The sequence below is a fragment of the Haemorhous mexicanus genome, chromosome 2, assembly GCF_027477595.1.
Source record: "Haemorhous mexicanus isolate bHaeMex1 chromosome 2, bHaeMex1.pri, whole genome shotgun sequence".
Classification (NCBI taxonomy): Eukaryota; Metazoa; Chordata; class Aves; order Passeriformes; family Fringillidae; genus Haemorhous; species Haemorhous mexicanus.
The window spans coordinates 89,310,898-89,329,506 of NC_082342.1; the positions used below are offsets into that span (position 1 = coordinate 89,310,898).

The 18,609-nt window shown below is 42.0% G+C and overlaps 1 protein-coding gene across 2 annotated transcripts in view; it reads left to right on the forward strand.

The window, feature by feature from the left end:
• The first annotated feature begins 5,851 nt into the window (after positions 1-5,851).
• The window catches only part of CYFIP1 (cytoplasmic FMR1 interacting protein 1), a 75,161-nt gene continuing 62,403 nt past the window's right edge, over positions 5,852-18,609 (forward strand). The window contains exon 1 of one of the 2 annotated variants that reach the window (XM_059839432.1): positions 5,852-6,024. The gene's annotated coding sequence lies outside the window, so the exon portion shown is untranslated. The remainder of the gene's footprint in view (positions 6,025-18,609) is intronic. The other variant, XM_059839433.1, reaches the window with a different exon arrangement.

Genomic DNA, 18,609 nt, shown 5'->3' on the forward strand with positions numbered 1-18,609 from the left:
TAGCAGAGACAGTGCATTGTTTAGTAGCTTTCTTACTCAGAGTAAAATTGAATAGCATACTGAGAGTTTTAAAAGATGCTTGGAAGTTCAGCGCTTCTGTGCACTGATTCATTACTTTTTGAGTATGTCTTGTACTCTGTGCTTTTGAACTATCTAATGTGGTTGCTTTATTTCTGCTTCCTATACAGTGCTTACCTTCAATGAAATTCCTTCTTTTTATAGCCTTACCTTGGATAATATTAGCTAGATGTGGGAGAAAAAAAATCCTTCAGTCCTTCATGTGCTTGAAACAATAATTTCTAGGAAATCCCTTTGCCAATTTTACTTACTTTATGTGAAGGACCCTGTGTAAGTGAAAGATTTTGCTGTTTCAACCAATTTCCTGTTTAGGAATTTATGTTGCATTCTGCAGAGAGACTTCTGTGCGCATTTGTAGACAAGTGATGCCTGCATACTGTTTATTCAGCCAGCTTCCAAGTTTGCTCATCTCTCATCACAAAAACACAGTGGAAAATCTGGCTCTGGAAATGTTTACTGATTCTAGTCATGGATATCCTCCGTGTTTAACTTTTTGTGTGTCAGCAGTATTTGGCTGACAAATTCCCTTCAATGAGTGAATCTTATGGCATTCCTTTTTCTTCAGAGCCACAGAAAAAAAAATCAAGTCCTGACTTTTAGTGTGCGTGCCCTGTGATGCCATCAGGACCTTTCCATCAGTCCCCTAGCAGTTGTTAAAATGGTGTTTTACCTCATTGGAGAAAAAAAGGGTTTTATGTGAGATACGGGGTATTTTAGCTATATATTTACTCAGATTTCCTTTTAACATTTTCTGTTTTCTTTACAGAACAGTGTTGTTTCTTGGATTCTGTCCTGAATGCATTCCTTCTGGACGTTTTTTTATCTTGTTTTCAAATTCCTGTTTTTGTCAGTTATTTCTGAATTGATTGGAATCTTAACTTTTGGATACTTTTCCTCTTTGTTAGGGGAGACACAACATTTGAATATGCTTTACTTGCTCTTCTGGAATTTCAAGTAAGCAATTTTGGAGATGTTAGGAAAGGTGTAATCTATTCCATGTGTGTATAGATTCAAAAGACTTCTGTCATAGTCTATTGTTTTGTGAATTGTCAAGTTTAGCTAAAGCAAAGCATAAAACACTTAACAAAGCATGTACAAACAGAACTTTCTAAGCTTCGAAGGGAGTATAAAATTCTTTGGAAAAGAACATTCCATTATTGGATGCTGTCACAATTTCATTTCTACCTTTGTTTGTTCTCATTAACTTCTGGATGCAGTTTTAGCAAAGTTGCAGCGTGGAAGCCCTTATTTGACTTCTTACTTTGTTTTTTCCTATGGGCTTCTGTTATCTCTAGGCCACATTTTGGCACTGATTTAGTAGATTCTCCAGTACTTTCTTTGCTCTTTACTTTAAATAATCCCTAATTAACCACTAGGTCCTTGAGGACCTTTGGTTGTGTCAAACGCTTGATATAAAAAAGTTAGCAACCAGTCGTTGATCGGATGGTTTCCATGGGAGCATGGATTAAAGATAGCAGTACTATATTACAGGCTGATTAAAAATAAAAAAATTACCTCTGACATGCTTTTTAATCTTACTAACTAAAGATTTGCAAGTTTTTCAGCTTTCTTCTTGTGCTACTTTGCACACTTAGAGACAAACCTTTCCTCACTGATTGCATTGGTATTTGCTGGCTGTTGTTGTGTCTTGTTGCTGCACTGTGCATGTAGTGCTAGAAAGGCTGCGCAGGATCACAGGTCTGAGGGCCTGGAGAGCTAATTGCCTAGCATACATGCCCTGATTTCTGCACTTATGTCCTACATGAGCAAAGTGAATGTAATTTGTAATGGAATCAAGAAAGATTTTAATGTATGTTAATTTCTGTTAGGGACATTGGGTGGGCTCTGGTGTGGTTTGGCAGCATGGTGTGCAGCAGGCTTGGAAAGCAGGGTGGGGGGACCCAGGCCCATTGTACATACATATAGAGTTATGTCCCTATGAATTTGCAGTAAAGCCTTGGTCTAGTGTTTCAGAGAGCTGGAAAGCAGAAGGAGGGAACCCTGGTTGCTCAGATCCATTTCAGATGGTGTCACTCAGCACTAGGAGGGAAATGGGAACGAGAGAGCTGTAGGTGTCATGGTGTGCTAATGAGTATTGATGAACATGCAGCACACCTGCTGTTGTCAGCTGTGCTCTTGGCAGGACATGGGCACTCAGGGGTAGGAATCTGGCTTTTCCTGGAATTAAAGGTAGGTATAAGTGACCAGATCACTGCATTTGTGTAAGGCCTTGTGAAGTGGAGGGCTCCTAATAGGAATTATGTGTTTAGGTAGCTGGTGTAAGCTTCCTGCTGTGGGTCAGGTTCTCACTTTGCTTATTGAGACCTCTGAGATGCTGCTCTATGCTTGGTCTCTTCTGCTTAAGCTCTCCCAAGTGCTGTTTCCTCTTCATAAGTGCCTATTTCTTGAGACCTGAAATAATGTGTTACTGTATGCAATGTGGAACCATATTATATTTTTGTAGCCTTGCTGAGCTTTAAACCTTTTGCCACATGCAATACCAAGTCTGTGCTGACTTCTGGTGTGAAAAATCTTGTCCAGTTCTTTAGAGTATGGACAGGTGGCTGATATGTTGCCAGAAGTTGGATTTGATTTTTAAATTGATTTATAGATAATTATCTATCTTCTTGTTTGACATCCTGTTCTTGAGGTCATTGGGACCATTGCCTGCCATGATTTTGTAAATACCTTTCAGTATCAGGTCAAGACAATTTCCTGTGTTCTTTATGAGGATGAAAAATCTCTGAACTCATGAAGGTAAGAAAAATTAAATGAATAGCTAGATATATTGTCAAGCTTAGACACCAAAATATCTGCAAAACCAGAGAGTAACATCACCATCTGAGACATAGTAGACATCCAGTGGCAGAACCACAGAATTCCTGTTGAAGTTCTCAGGCTGCTGTGGAAGGAAACTCTTCAGTGTAATCCTGAAGAGTTTCCTTCCACAGCAGCCTGGAAAAGATTCTTTCATTGCCTTTGGATAAATGGTTTAAAGCCCAAAGAATAAAAGTAAAAATAAAGTGAAATTATCTGGAATTCAGGAAGTAGACCTGTAGCATAGTGCCTTGATCAAAGGCAAATCCAGTCTTCCAATTGCATTAAGCTTGTTACTACCATATTATCTGATACTTGTGTGGTTTAGGTGCAGCATACATAAATTGCCAGGAGCATGATACATTACTGTTGCAGATCTTCCTAAAGATTGTTGACAGGCATGGGTTAAAATCAGGTTAAAATAAATTCCACCCAAGAAAGGATCTTAAACTGCCATGAGTCTGGCCTGATAAAAACCACACCTAACTTCCAGAGACTAGAATATCAATTAGTGGCTTGATTGGGTATATGTAGATACATGTCTCTTTAGCTGCGCCTAGAAGGCTGTGTTCAGTGTGGTAAGGATAATTGAGAAGAATAAATGCAGTAGAGAGAGCAGCAGCTCATGGAGACCTGCTGAACATCTTTAATCAAGTACTGTCTTTGCACTACTTAAGTTCCACTGAAGTGGAAAGAGCAGGGAGTTGTGGGGGCATTAGAGAATTAAATCAGGCAACTGGAATGGTATTATGTGGGCTCACTTAAAATGGTTCTGATAGGCATATCACATGTTATGTGATACCATAGGCATTCAGATGTCAAAAAGTCATAGTTGTCTAATTCCTATATCAAATAATAGAAAAAAATTCACAGATCTTGAGTAGCTGTGTACCATCATCTACTTTTTTTGTATGATCTTATGTATAGGAATGCTAATAAAAAGCAGATTGCCCCAGCAGTGGGGAAGCAACTCCTTTCCCCACTCAGTTATTTAGATGGAGATTGCAAGATCTGGGGCATCAGCCAATCCTAGCGACAAGCTGTTGTTTCCTGGACAGGATGGTGCCGGTTGGCAGTGTTGCTTTCATACAAAGCAGCTGCTCCTGGCACCAGCTGGCTTTCAGCAAGTAGGGGAGCCACAGTGGTGGTCTTGCTTGGGACAGACTGGCAGACTATGAAGTATTGCCCATGTGGGGGCAAGCTGCTGTTGATCAGATCTCATGGGGAGCATTTGACTTTGCTGTCCTTGCTGCTCTGTTGTGGCCCGGTAACAGATGTGTCATGGCTGATCTAGGCCGAGTAGTTGCATTAAAACAAGGCTGTTCTGAATTTGAACTTGCTTAGGACAAGGAAACAAAACTAATCCTGCTTTACAAAGGAGACAATCGGATGTCGCTTTAGAAACAGAAGCATCCGGCTCTGGTTGTATTTTCCACTTTTGCTTGAGCTGGGTTAAGAAGTTAGGCTGATAAGGAACTGTGATGGTTGGAAAGGAATTGAAATTAATTCATTTGGTATATGCACTCAAAATGTTCATGAATATGTACAGACAGAGAAGAATAGTAACAATGTCTTAGAAAATCAGTTGTTTCATAGAAAACGCTATGTTGCAGTACTTGGAAAAAACCATGGCTATGAAGATATCTCTGTGATATGATGAAATGCTAATGATAATAGTTTGCATAACTTCTCCACAAGCTGTGGAAATTCTTGATGACATGGAAAGGGTATTTGAAATAATGAAAACTGGGGGTCTAGGACCTTATCCCCACTCTTCACAGGCCCTCTTGTATTTACTATTACAAAAAGGTTATTTAAAGAAACTTACGGCAGTGCAAACTTTTTGGGGAAAAACCCAACAACCAATAATTGAGGTAGAGGACTAATTATTCTGTTCTCAGCACAAAAATCATTAATAGCACAGTGTCCCCTGAACAGCTGTTGAAAACAGAGACTTAGAAGTGCTTGCTATGGCAACAGTGTGCAGTTTGATTATGATTATAGAGAAGGTTTTCAAGAGTAAATAAAATGTTGGATGCAACTTAAAGCAGACAAATACAAGCAAATAGGCTTTGATGAAAAATTGTTTGGAAGTTCCCATGCCCTCAGGTGACCATTCCCTATGTGGAGTAGTTTGTGGATTCCCTCTGCCATAAAACAGTGCCTGGAAAGAGCTATCTTGACAAGCTTCTGTGAAAAAGAATGGGCAGTTTGGTTTTGTGGTGCAGTGTCAAGTTCATTAGATGGAATCTTGAACAAATAACTAAAGCTGAACTTCAATAGGAAAACCCTGCATGGAAAAAGTAAGAAAACTTTAAAATGAGAAAGTACATATGTTTGGTGTCGTTTACAGAAAAGTTCAAGTGGGAGGCTGTCAAACAGCAACCTGCCCTGGTTTTTATGGTTTTGGTTTTAATGAAGTGTGGTTATTTCGGATACAAACACCACAGGCATGAGCACCCTCTGCAGGATGTTTAAAGGGGTTTCCCACGCGATCCCTTTTGGTTTTTAAAGGTTAGGTTTTTCATCCTTACGGCTGGTGTTTTTCCCTCGCCACGCTAGCAGTGTTGTGAAGTGGGGAGCCCCGGCCCTGACCTGTTACTGCCGAGCCCGGTGCCCCTGGGGCGCTGGTTTTTACTGCGGTGGTGCTGGGGCGGGCACTGGATGGCACTGTGCGGGGGTTGTTCGAGTGGGCACGATCGTCCTGGGCGTAGATTTGTGTTCCGAGAGGCAGACTGCCCCGTGTACAGGGCACAGAAAAAGTGTCTTTCATTAACAGCAAAGGGCCAGTCCCAGACGCAGCTCCGCCGCCTGCGGCAGCTCCGGGATTACTCCCGGCTCCCCGGGAGGAGGAGGAGCCGGGGCCGGAGCCTGCCGGGGGCGGGAAGGGGCGGCAGGTTTGGGATGAGGAGGAGGAGCTGGAGCGGCAGGAAGGGTGTTTCCCTGCGCAACTCCCGGCTGAAGTGACTCAGACAGGAAACTCCCTGCCAGGCGCGGCCCAGGAGCGGAGCCGCCGGGCCGACGCGACCCTCGGCGGCCGGGCCGAGCGGAGCGGGCGGCCGGACAGACAGACAGACGGGCTCCCCCCGCCGCCGGGCAGCGCCGCTCCCGGGAGCCGGCGGAGAGCGGGTGAGCTGCGCTTCCCGGGGCCCGCCCGGGCGCCTTCGCCCCCTCCCCCGGATTCGGGCGCTTCATCTGCGGGGCCGGGTGGCTTCGCGCCCCCGCCGCGCCCCTCTGGCTGTAACCGTGAGCCCCGTACTCCTCCTTGGGGTTGGTTCATCCACTCCCCGGTATATGGTGCTCCCCGGAGCTGGGAGGTGCTGCGGGGGTCCCGCTGCTCGGGCGGTGCCGGGGGCGCGGCGGGAAGGGCCGTGCGGAGCCACAGGCAGGCGGCCGTGGCCTCAGGCGGGTTGCGTCCCTCGGCGGTGGGCACCTAAAAGCCATTCTTGGTTTTTGTTTCTGGGGGTAAGGTTTAGCTTGTTCACTCTCGTGCGTGGCCCGTGTGTCTGCAGCACTCGAGTGGTCGGAGTTCTGCCTCCTGGGCTGTCTTGGAGTGGGCTAGATGGGGAAAAAATAAAAGTAAAAAGCTCTATGCTTTCATAGAGGTTCATCTCTTCAGAGGAAGGAGGTGATCTGGAGTGTCTGTTTAAGGACGTGGAATAACTTCCTCATGAGGAACTTGAGAATTATCTAGTAAAAATAACTATGCTGTAATGGCAGCAGCACTGTAAGCTTGAAAATCCCCAGATGGATGGTCTGCCACCCCATCCCTCCTCTCTAATGAGCAGAGGTGAAGACAGACACGCACTTCATCTTTCTGAGTATTCCCGAGGTTCATCAACATCTCTGCTAATTTTTTTGCCTTTCAGTAGGCTCTCATTGCCTTGATTTTTATTCCTGTGCTGTTTGATGGCAGGTTGAAGTAGCATTTAGACATGTAAATGGTTGTTTGTGCCAGCAAGGCTGTTGGGAGGAAGTTGTCTTTGTGGGATGCAGCCAGTCTGCCTGAAGTGCTGGCAGAGAACGTGTATTGGAGGAGGAGGAAAGCTAGCTGGAGGAATTTCTTCTTAATTAGAAGGTCATACCAGGCTTTTCTGTAAACTGTGGGAAATGGAAAGCTTAGGCTAATGAGGACTCCAGTCCTTATTGCATTCCAGTTACTTATTTGGCATAACTTTATTATAATAAGCTTACTGAACATGTACATATGCAGTGTTGTGTGGTAGTGTTTTCTTCAAAACTGAGTTTATAATAATACTGTAGTGCAATTTGGCAATGTCTGAATTATGTTTTTATTAATGTACTTAAACTGTTTTATGTTCAGAGAATGTCTGAGCTATGTGATATGTGTCTGAGCATTGCTGCTCCTTACTTAAGTTCTGATTCTTGACTTCCTTTAAGACCCACTTTTACCTCTAAAAAACTTTTTTTTTTTAAAACTTTTGTAAACACGAAGTTTCTCCTCTTCTAGTATAAAAGACTCTTTAAGCTTTCCCAGGCAACTGGTCTGTGAAGTCTGGCTGGTGTAGGCAGCCAGTTGTCTCTGTAGCTGCCAGGAGGGAGGAGGAAGAATTTGGAAGAAGTCTGTACAGCATTGGGAAGGCTTAACCCCAGTGTCATCAAAGCTTGCTTGGCTTGCCCTCTAAAAGTGGGCATCAGTCTTTCTTTGTGGTAGCTTAGATTTTTTTTTTTTTTTTAATAAGGACTGTTTACTTGATGGAATATCTCTAATATACTTTGGTTTTCAGGTTGTCAGCTTGTTTATGTATTCTGACAATAAACCTCTCTGAGTCTTTGAAAAACACCCAAATACTCCCACCCCCCAACATCCCTGCTTGAAAGATTTTGTTTTGTTTACAGGTCTTGGGTTTGTCAGTTTCCTCTGAGGGTCCTGATGCTAAGAGTAGAGTGGTGTTTGAATGTAGTGGTATGCTCAGCTCTGCTAATTAAAAATTTCTCCCGTAATAGATATCACAACATTCAAACTTAAAGGGAGCCAAATTGTCTAAGATGTTTAAATTTTTTTAAAAATGTATGTTATAAGAAAGGGAATGTTTCATATACAATTCAGACATTTCAGTTTTTAACTTCTGAAAGTGTGACTTATAAAAAAGCTCATAGTGCTTTAGTGATGCACCTGTAATATTCAAAGTATTCATTAACAAAATTCTTGTTTCTTCAGTTTTTCTTAGATGGAAATTGTCCTCTGGGCTTAAACCAAGAGATTCTCTTGGTCCATTATGCTGACTTTGTAGCATAATTAAGTAATTACTAGAAATCTGTTCCGGCTCTGTGTTCCATGTTAGGTGTTTGTCTGATACACTCCTTAAGTGTTGGTTTGTGCTTTGTTCATTCGTCTGGGAGAGATTTGTCTTGGAAGGTGGCTTGTTCCTGAGGGTAGGTTTTAAAACCTTGCCATCAGAATCCTCTGTCAGAATTTAAAACCTTGTCAGAATCCTCTGATTTTTATTTTAAAGTTTGTTTCTCGAAGGTTTCCAAGATATTGAGTTTGAGGTGGAAAATTCAGAGTGGTTGGAATTGAGCTGCAAGGTTGGAACAAAAAGACGGAACAAAAAGTCCCCACAAAGCTCGTTTTTTGTGGGAACAGTTGTATTCATCCTCTGGCCTGAAAGCTGCTAGAACTGTTTGCAATGCTATACAAGACAAAAATTAATTTTAATGTAATTTCCATGCCTATATGTGCATATCAAGTGGGTTTCATTTTACAGGGTTTGCCCTATGTTCTCTGGGCAAATTCATCAAGTGGTTCCTTGGTTTACTTGTTACTGTACCAACAATTAAAGTAAACTTGAATGCTGGGCAGCAAGTTTTACCCTGCTGAGCTGGAACTCAGCTGTGTGATTGACTTCACTGCTCAGAACAGTGGCTGTGTGACCTTCTGAATTTCCACTGTTTATACATTTTAAAATAACTGCAGCTACTATGGCAATCCCCAACTTAATGAGCAGTTATGCTTGAACCAAGGTAAGTGCTTGTTTACCTAGGGATGCTGCAGGAGCTTGGCACAGCCCAGGCGTGAGTGGCCAGTGAAGTGGTTCGAGATGGATCCATCCATGTGCGTGTGGGATTGGGATTCATTTGAACGGTCCTGAACTTCCCTGTGAATAAATTCTCAGGGATGGAGGCAAAGAGGAAGGAGTAAATGTAACAGATTTCTAAATTTCTGATCTGTAGAAAATATACCTTGTTTCAAGTGGCTTCTGGAAGACTTTACTCTTGAAGGTCATCTTGCTACTTTTTGGCTACATTGTTATTTGTATATGCAACAAATGAAAGCCACCTGTCCTTGTCCTGGTTTTTATGCAGAGCTGAGACAGTAAAATGAAAGAAGGGCATTTCAGCATTGTGAAATATGACGCACAAAGAGCTTGGTAATGGTGCTTTATATTTTAAGCTACATACGTCAGTTCAGGATTCTTTACTGCATGTCTGCCCTTAGAAGCTGACATTAGTAGAGCTCGGGGGCACACTTTGCTGGGTAATACTGATAACAGAGTGCCTATTGATTTGCTTTGTGAAAACGTAATTCCATTAATCCACATCACTGCCTTTCTGGTGGTAAAAATAATGTATGTTGCATTGATGAGACTTGCTACAAGAAGACAGAGGTTGCAAAACAGCAGTTAATCTCTCTATCTCTTGGCACCAAAAATGTTGTAAGATATTTTGGGTAGCTCCTTATCTCTTGTAAACACACTGGCAAAAATCCTGAAGCATGTTTTCTTCATAAGACTTGAAAGATTTTTCTCTGTGTTAGTATGTACTGTTTACTGTATGCCTCCGTTATGTCTGTGAATATATGTGCACTCACAAATGTTTGTGAAGAAAATCCTGTATTCACACACTTCAGTGTTTTGGGGGAAATGTGGCTATCTTGGACTTAAACTGTAAAAAGTAGGGTTGTAGTAAAGGTTGGTATGGCACAAATAATCATCAGGCATTTGCTATCTCAGAAGAAACCCCCTTTCCCTCAGGCTGAGCATCAGCAGATATCAAGTGAACTTATAGCTGTGTAGCCTTTCTGCAGAAAGACCATTGTGGGAGAGGTGATTTAAAGTTGTGGGCAGCCAAGTTGAGCACAGATCTGGCTCGAGGTGTTGGAGAGGGAGCCCATCTCTCCAAGCCTTCCCAGCTGGGAGATGGTGGTGGTCCCTGCTCCTGAGGAGCAGCACTTGTATCCTGCTGCTCTATCCCTTTCCCACATTTTCTGTAGCTGTTTCATTCTGCCAGACCTCTGCTCCTGCTGGAAGGGACCCCAGCAGAGCATCAGTCTGATGGTGAGCTCAGGAGGACCCTCAGGGTGGGAATCCCTTCATTGCTAAACTAGCTGCCCTCCAGGCACCCGCTGTGTGGGACTTAGCCAGCTTGGTCTGCTGTGGATTTGCAGCCCTCTTAGCCAGCTGTGAGGTCCCTGCTGTACTCTTCTCAACGACTGCAGAGAAGTAAAAAAAGTGAACATGGCAGTTCTTTGACTGGGTGGTTGTTCTGTGGTTCTCTGTGTGTGTGTTACCAGCACAGGTGCTCTGGCCTAGGCAGAGCTTAAAGTGAGTGTCCTCCACAAGAGTGGATGTTCTTCCTGTTAGCTTTAATAAAGCTTTTCTTATTCAAGTAGTCAGGTAACACATAGGGAATTGGCACTTCTGTTCTTGCTTTCATCAAAGGTAAACGCCAGGGCAGCAGGTGGTGCCCTCCTTTTCCCGGTTTGTGAGTGCTCCCAGCTTACCAAGTGGTTGTTTGTGGGGTGTAATTGTAGGATTTCTCTTTGCTTGAGCTATATACTGTGAGATTTTCTCAGTTTAACAGTCTGTCTCTCAGCAAGCCTTTCACATGGCTGGTTTTTGCAGGTCTCTTTTCCGTCACTGTTGGTCAGGAGGTAATAGAGTGACAAACAAACTTTTTAAAGCCAGTAATTGCTCATTTGGTGGAAAAAAATGCCATCCCCCCTCCTTTCCCTCCACTAAAAGGCATCTTAAGAATTCAGTCAGTGTGTAGACTTATGCTTACTAGATGACACTCTGCAAATGATTAGCAGGGTTGAGTCTCAGTAATGTTCTTACGAATTACTTTATTCTAAAGTAAAAGAAAAAAAATTAAATGGTTCTTTTGGTTTTAGAAACAAATACCAGTACTGTGTTTTTATGTTAGAACTTGAGTCTCAAGAGTTGACATGCTAGTGATTCCAGCTGTGCAAATTGCACAAGGTGCTTTTGGAGATGCTTGCTTTATACTCTACATCTATACAACATATTTGTTTACAGGGTTTAGATAAAAATATGTCAGTGCTGTACTTCAACTTAAAATACTTTAATTCTGACAGGGACATGGACACTTTGTTGGCAGAAATAAAAATGCTGTTGACCTGAAGCTATTTATAGCCTTCTTTCAGTATAACTCTAATTATGTTAAGTGGTTTCAGTGATATAAAATCAATAAGGAGAGTAAACTGAATTATAGATTCTGAGTGGGAAGTTTAGGCAAACTGTCAAGACATACAGCTCAAGATAGATGTGAATGCTTGTCAGGTGATATCTGAAGAAATGCTCTGGATGAATTTTCACTGAAATTGTGTATTTTCTTGTATAAAACACTACAGATTATGAGCTCCTTCTGAGGAAAAATATTTTGTTTTCTCTTCTACTCTGTCCTGTAGTATTTCCTTTGTTTTTTTTAAGAGAACTATTACTTCTTGTCTGATTCACTCTCTCCTCAGAGAAATGCACATAATGGTAGATTTTTTTTAACAGCTTCTGAAGCCTTTTGGTTTGGTTTCTTTAAATTTTGTTTTCTTTTAAAATACTGTAATTTTGCAAAATTGTACATTATTTTTGTACTGATTTAGGTAATAAATAAAACGCTACTTTTAAGCATGGATAGTACAAATTTGCCTAAAATACCTTCTAACTTACTTTTCAGATGAAGCTGTGTAATTTTTTTTAACTGAGAGTGTTGTATTGCTGACTTACCAAGTATCTACAACTATAGAGGAGTGGGAATGACAGCAGACAGCCTCTCTTTTAGAGTAACTTTTATTGAAGCCTTTATTCAATTTTTAAACTCAAAATAAGGTTTTTCCAGTGCAAGCCAGAGCTTCAGCTGCAGGCTTGCATTGGAAAAACCCAGTGGATGTAATGAATGCCTGTTGTGTCACTGGGGGTCATATGCTGTAAGATGGAGCTGGATGCAAAATGCAGAGGCACTGTGGAAGGGAGACCTGGGGTCTGCCCCTGCCTGGACAGCTGCCCCCAGCAGTGGTGGAGTGGGTGTCCTTCCCACAGGCAGGGGTGTTGCCAGGCAGACTCCCCTGAGAAGCTGTAAGGCTGACCCTGGAGCAGCCATCTGTGTAACTGGGCTAAGGAAGAGAGTGCTGTCCTCCCCTCCCCTGAGAAAACAGTGTTGCTTTTCTTTATTTCTCTCCATTCTTGTGAAATAAAAGTGCAGAACTCACATGCTTTATCAGGAACTGTGGTGATAGGACAAGGAGTAATGGGTTCAAACTGAAAGAGATGAAATTTAGCTAAAAGATACAGAAGAAATTCCTGATTGTAAGGGTGGTGAGGCACTGGAACAGGTTGCCCAGAGAGGCTGTGTGTGCCCCATCCCTGGAAGTGTTCAAGGCTAGGTTGGATGGGGCCTTGAGCAACCTGGTCTAGTGGAAGGTGTTCCTGCTGATGGCAGGGGGGATGAACTGTGTGGTCTTTATGGTCCCTTTCAACCAAAGCCATTCTATGAGTCCAAATAAACAGTTTGTCTAAGGCTGAGAGGTTGTGTGGTTGCTTAGATGGAAACCTGAAGCCTCCAGACTCTTGTCTATCTCTCCATCTTTGAGGCTCATCTCTTTTACCTGTAACATGACAGCCCTCCATCACTGGGGTGCTCAGTTCCTCCGTCCCCAGCTCCTTTCAGCCCACGTACACAGGTGTGCCCTTTTTGATTACAATACCAGCACTCTGTATACACCAGACGCAAAGGGCAGCCAAGGAAACCATGCTGAGCAGGTGTGAGCAGTCTGTGATGGAAGACTTCATCCTGAGCCATGCCAGGCTCATCCCATGTGAACTTGATTTCCTTTTTCCTTTCTGGGGTTGCTATTGCTTTTGCTGCTCCCTTTCCCATTCTTTACAGAGTGTTCACAGTGGGAGTGTTATCTTTGCTAAGAAGCGAGAGAGCTTTTCACAACTGTAGTTGTAGTTTTCACATGCTGTAAGTGCTGTGCTTCAGTGCTAAACTTCAGTCTGGTCCAAAGCACTGCTGTGCAGCATTGCTTCCTACCACCCGTGCAGCAGCAGGATCAGGAACAAGTACAGAAGAAACGCTTATGGAGAACAGCTGCAGGAGAGAGCAGCATCAGCAGAATGCAAAAATGGCAGCAAACAGAGAAGATTAAAAAGGGGTGTGGAGGAGTGAACTGGGTGAGACGAAAAGAATGCAAAAAAGAAAAGGCAAGGGGGTTGGTCAGGAAGGTGAAATGATGCAATTCAAAGGTGTAATACCAGAGAATATGAATAGGGTAAGGCAAGTACGTGTAGCAAGACAGATCTCAGCACTCCTAACCTAGAATGTAGCAGTGCTTAAATCTCTAGCTTCCTTGCAGTCTGAAGAGGCCAAATATTGCAGAAGTGGGTTCATTCTGTACATTAGTTAGTTCACTCAGAACTAATTCAGTTCTGTGAGAATTAATTAGTAAATCAGCACAAACACTCTCAGCCATCTAGCCCCATCAACAGCAGATTTTTTTTTTTTTAAATTTTACTTATGACTTATCTTGGGCTTCAGAGTTAGGTTCACAGATAAAGCAAACCAAACAAAACACCTCTGTGAATTCTTGTAGCACAAATGCCATTACAGAGGGGAGTTTGCGTGCTGCAGGAAAAATTTCAGAGACAGGCCCCCTCTCCTTGTTCATCTAAGTGGGATACTTTAGGAGGAAATTTTAGAGGTTTAGGCTTCTCCCATGCCATCACAATGTATTCTCAAATTAAAATAAGTGGAATGAACAAATGAATTTTTCATTTTTAAAGTGTGTGCATCCTCCACTTGAACTTCCTGCAGAGGGATAGCATTTATCCTGTATTTTGACTTCTGTTGTATCTCTCTTCTAAAGCTTCAAGATGTGGAATGATCCTGCAGATGCATAGTACTGGCCAGGCTGCCCTTTGTAACAGCCTGGTTGTTACTTGCTGCTTCATCATCATCCACTGCAGATGCTGCTGCTGTAGAATTAGTATGTGCTCATCCATGTGCTCCTGCTGGCTGCTAACACAGCAGGAAAAGATAAATTCACTCTTGTGGTGCCTTGCTAGCAAAAATTACTCCAGCATTGCTAGTGACTCCAGCCAGGTGCTATGGTTCAGGAGTGCTGAGGTTGCACTGTGTTCTCTAATTGTGGGAGAGTTTTCTTACTGATGCTGTAAAAAGGGTCACATACACAGGGTGGCAGGCTTCAGGAAAGGCAGTTCTGGACTGCCATCACTCACCAGTCTTGATCTAGGCTTCGTTCATCCCTAATCTGCTGTGATGATAGTAGAGTGCCAGACCTTCCTTTTATTGGAAAGTGCTTGAATTCATCCAGGATATCGAAAGGGAAGTTACTTGACAAGCATAACTAATTGTTCTCCGAGTCCTGGTGGTCAGTGTGTCAGCAAGCCATTTCAGCTCCATGACAGCATCCTTAGCAGTGCTGTCCTTCTGACCTTGGTTATCCTGTGGGAGGAACAGTACTGACTCATTGAAGTGTGGCTTTTATGTTGCATTAATGGTGCTGCTGTTGCTTACTGATACTGCCCAGAATTGAGTTTTCCAAGTGATAAGACTGGTGTATCACTGAGCACTTGAACCTTGCTTGCACAATCATACCACAGGCATTGCTTGTGTAAAGAGATGGCAGGGATGGGGATAGCTTGCTGGGATGTTTCCCTGCAGGGGACAGAAGCTGGACAGGTAGCAGTGTGGATTGCATGAAAAATTCACATGTGACCGAACACAAAGAGCTTATAATTTAGGAAGCTGAGATTTTCTAAAAAAAAAAAAAAAAAAAATTCCTCCTGTGCTATTAGCCTCATGTTCTTCCCCCAGTCTGTGCCTGCTTTTAGAAGCCTGCAGTTATTGTGAGCCACATCACCCTGTAGGAGTCTAATACTAAATTAATCGTTTCTATTATGTGGCCGTTCTTCTGGGACTTGCTGTGATGTTTGGATGGGGTAATACAGTGCTGGAATTTTTTTCTCTTTTTCACGCATTAAGCCTTTCTTTAAATTCCGTTTGCAGATGTATTTTTGAAAGCTTAACAGTATGTCAAATCTGTTGCACAAAGGACTGTCAGCTGCTGTTTGCTTTCTTCTGTCTTTTATTTTAATCAGGCAGGCCAGTAAATGATGTGAAAAGCATTTTTCTTTGCTCCTTCAGCTTATGCAAATCTGTTGCTTAGGAACGGAAAGGAGCTCTGGTCCCAAAAGGAACATCTTAGGCTGATCTGCATGGCAAAAAGGCAGATTGTCCTGTCCAGAGTACAGAAAAAGAGCATTCTAACAGAGAAAATCCATCGTGTTGGTGTTCTCTGAAGCGCTTTAGCTATGAGGGTGTTAAAATATTTTCTTCTCAGTCTAATTGATAGGTAAGTAGTTGAATGGCTGAGGTGTTCAAAATTTAATTAAAATAGAACTAAAAGGGAGTTTTTGAGAGAGATCTTGGAGGTTTAAAATAAAAATTAATATTTTTGTAATTACTGTGCTGTTCTTAGAAAGGAAAATCCATTCCTTTTGTTCTCTTTCTATTACAAGGGCCCTTTGTGATTGGAATCTCATGGTTTAAATTGAGTAGGAACATTACACTGAATATTTAATCACATTTTCATAATAGAAAAATTATTTAATTTATTTTCTGCAATCCAGTAACATAGAAAAATGACACAATGGGACAGAAAAATCCCTGAAAATGTTGTGTTGCTCTAGGGATAAAACTCAACTTCTGCTGCTATGCTGACCAATTCTATTCTTGTGGGAATGTTGTCAATAGTTGCCATGGAGTTTACTGTGGTTGATCCTGAAGACCCCAGTTCAGCAGGCCAGTCAATCATCTTTTTAAATATACTTTCATTTGAATTTCTTGACCTCAGTGTGTGGACTGTGGAATACCTTTTTTCTTTTTTTTTTTTTTTTGGTAACTAACATGCTTCTCTTCTTCCCGATTTTCATCACAGAATTCTGTCCTTTTAAGTAGGGTAAACTTTGATTTATTTATGCAAAAGGCATTTAGTTATTAATATATAATAAATTATTTTAGGCAAAACCAGTCATGTGGATACATATTTCAATTAATGGATTGCATGGCAATTTGAATCTTCAGCATCCATGATGCTATATTTTAATTTAAGATTCAAAGATTCTGCTTTTGCAGACTTGGGAAAGAAGAGACACAGTGTTAAAGTAAGTTGCTGTTTAAAGTGTAGACAAACTTCCTCTTTGTCTTATTTTGAGCCTGGGAACATGTACAAGCACTTGGAGATCAAATGCATCTGTTCAAAACCAAAATTTGTCCGGTGGACTGCAAAAAGGCATGGGGCATCCCCTCCCAACATCATTTTTCAGTCAAATGAAACACTATTTTCATCTGCAAAGTCAGAAAATATTCAAAAATTTCTGCAGTCCAGCAATTTTTTGTCATTGAAACTCCACCTTAATTAACTCACTCTTTGGCATGATTCCTCTCCATATTTTTATTATGAAATAATTATTTTGCCACTTTAAATTCCAGTCTTGGAGATCTTTTTGGGTTACATAGAGAATGCTGTAACCAAGACCAATTCCCTGGGTGTCCCAAAACACCTCTGCTTCCTTGGGCTGCATTCTCCAGCTAATATTTGCCTGTGTTTTATTGCTGTTGTTGGACATGTGCTGGGTGCAGCTGGAGGTAGGGTGTGCTGAGCCCATCTGCTTGTCCCACTCACAGACATCTGAATGTTCTGTGGTAACTTCTCCTGCCATGGGGAAAGAGAGACAAACTGTGCTTGAGTGGGTCAGGCTTTGCTGATCCCAGCTCAGAGCGTGGTGTGAGGCCCCTGGCTGCCAGCTGCAACCCAGAGCTGCTGATCCAACCCTTTGTGACCAGGGGCCCCAAGCTCTCCTCTCCAGGGCTGGGAACTTGCCCTGCAGTTTGATGACTATAGGATGTGTTTTTCCTGGACTGTTTCAGGCTGTTTGAAGTGTAAATAGCTGCATTTTGAACGGACGAATGATACATTTAAACTCAATTTTCTGTGAGCTTTTGGTTAAATAAAGTTAAAAGATGTGGCAAACGGCTTTTTTTAATTTTTTTTACCCAGAGGTGTATTTAAGATAGTGGTATGGTGTGTAACATGGTATCAAGAATGGTGAGATAAGATCAATCCTGATATTCCTTGGGCTCTTCTCACCCTGAGATTCACCAGTGACTCAAATCTTTGTACATTCAGCTCTTCCCAAGTGCCTGGCCAGGTGCTGTCAGGGGTGCTGGGGTGGATGTGTCCTTTGGGGCAAGGAGGGAGAGGGTCTGTCAAAAGAGACAGTAGAAGTAGTTGGGCTGCTCTGAAGAGTACAGGATTTCAGGAGAGGCTGGCTCTGCTGTCACTGCAGAAAAAAGAGCCAGTCAGCTGTGGGATTTAGATTTGAATTATTTTTGTTTATTTCAGGGAAGTTTAACATTGTAACTTCAACTTCCATAAAGTAAAGCAAGAATTGCAATAGACACAGTTTTGTCCACTGTCTGATCTTTCCAGTATGCAGCAATATACCAGGAGATGTACTGTAAGGAGCTGACAGTAAAAAGCTCCTGGAAGTCCACTTCCAGATTGTTACCTGCTGCAATCCACCGTGCTTCAAGAGGGAAGCCTGCTCTCTTACTGCTCTGATGGTTGTGTGAGGATAAATCCTTAGAGATTTCAAAGGGAAGGTGCTTAGATGTCCTCAGGGTGTCAAACCTTCGAGTGAGTGATGCAAAGGAAAAAAGTACCTGTCGGCTGTGGGATTTAGATTTTAAATATTTTTGTTTATTTCAGGGCCGTTTAACATTGTAACTCCAACTTCCGTAAAGTAAAGGAAGAATTGTCATAAAGTAAATGCCTGTGCTTGCTGTGTCTAAGTCTTCTGAAGTTGGCTTTCACTGTAGCTTGATATTTTCTACATTTATTTATATAGCTATTAATTATACTGTTTATACTAATTATACTAACTATGCTAATTATACTATTAATTGACTGAATTAAACTGTTTATCAGTTTTCAGTGGGAATGTTCACTTGACAATCTTAGTGCAGGCGATACTGACAGTTTACAAGTAATTTCAATGGCATATGTACCTGTATTCTCCAAGGACTTTCCATTCTTTCCCTGTGTATTTTCAAGATACTCCATATACCTTTTGGGTTTTTTGAAATGTTCTGTGGCAGCATGATACCAACCTCATCATCTGCCTGTCTTGTCTAACACAGCCATAACATTGCATCTCATAACTTTTGTGGTAAAGGGCTTTTATTTTTCACCACTGAGTAGATATCATCAAACCCAGTTATTTGAGGTAGAACTTATATGTTGGAAATCAATGTCTTTTTGAAACTCAGCTGGATAAATTCATAAGACCATTAGAGGACATACCTGGGAAGTCTTGGCCACAGGCTAAAGAGGAACTGTGTGGTAATTTCTACACTTATAAGATCTCAGTAAGG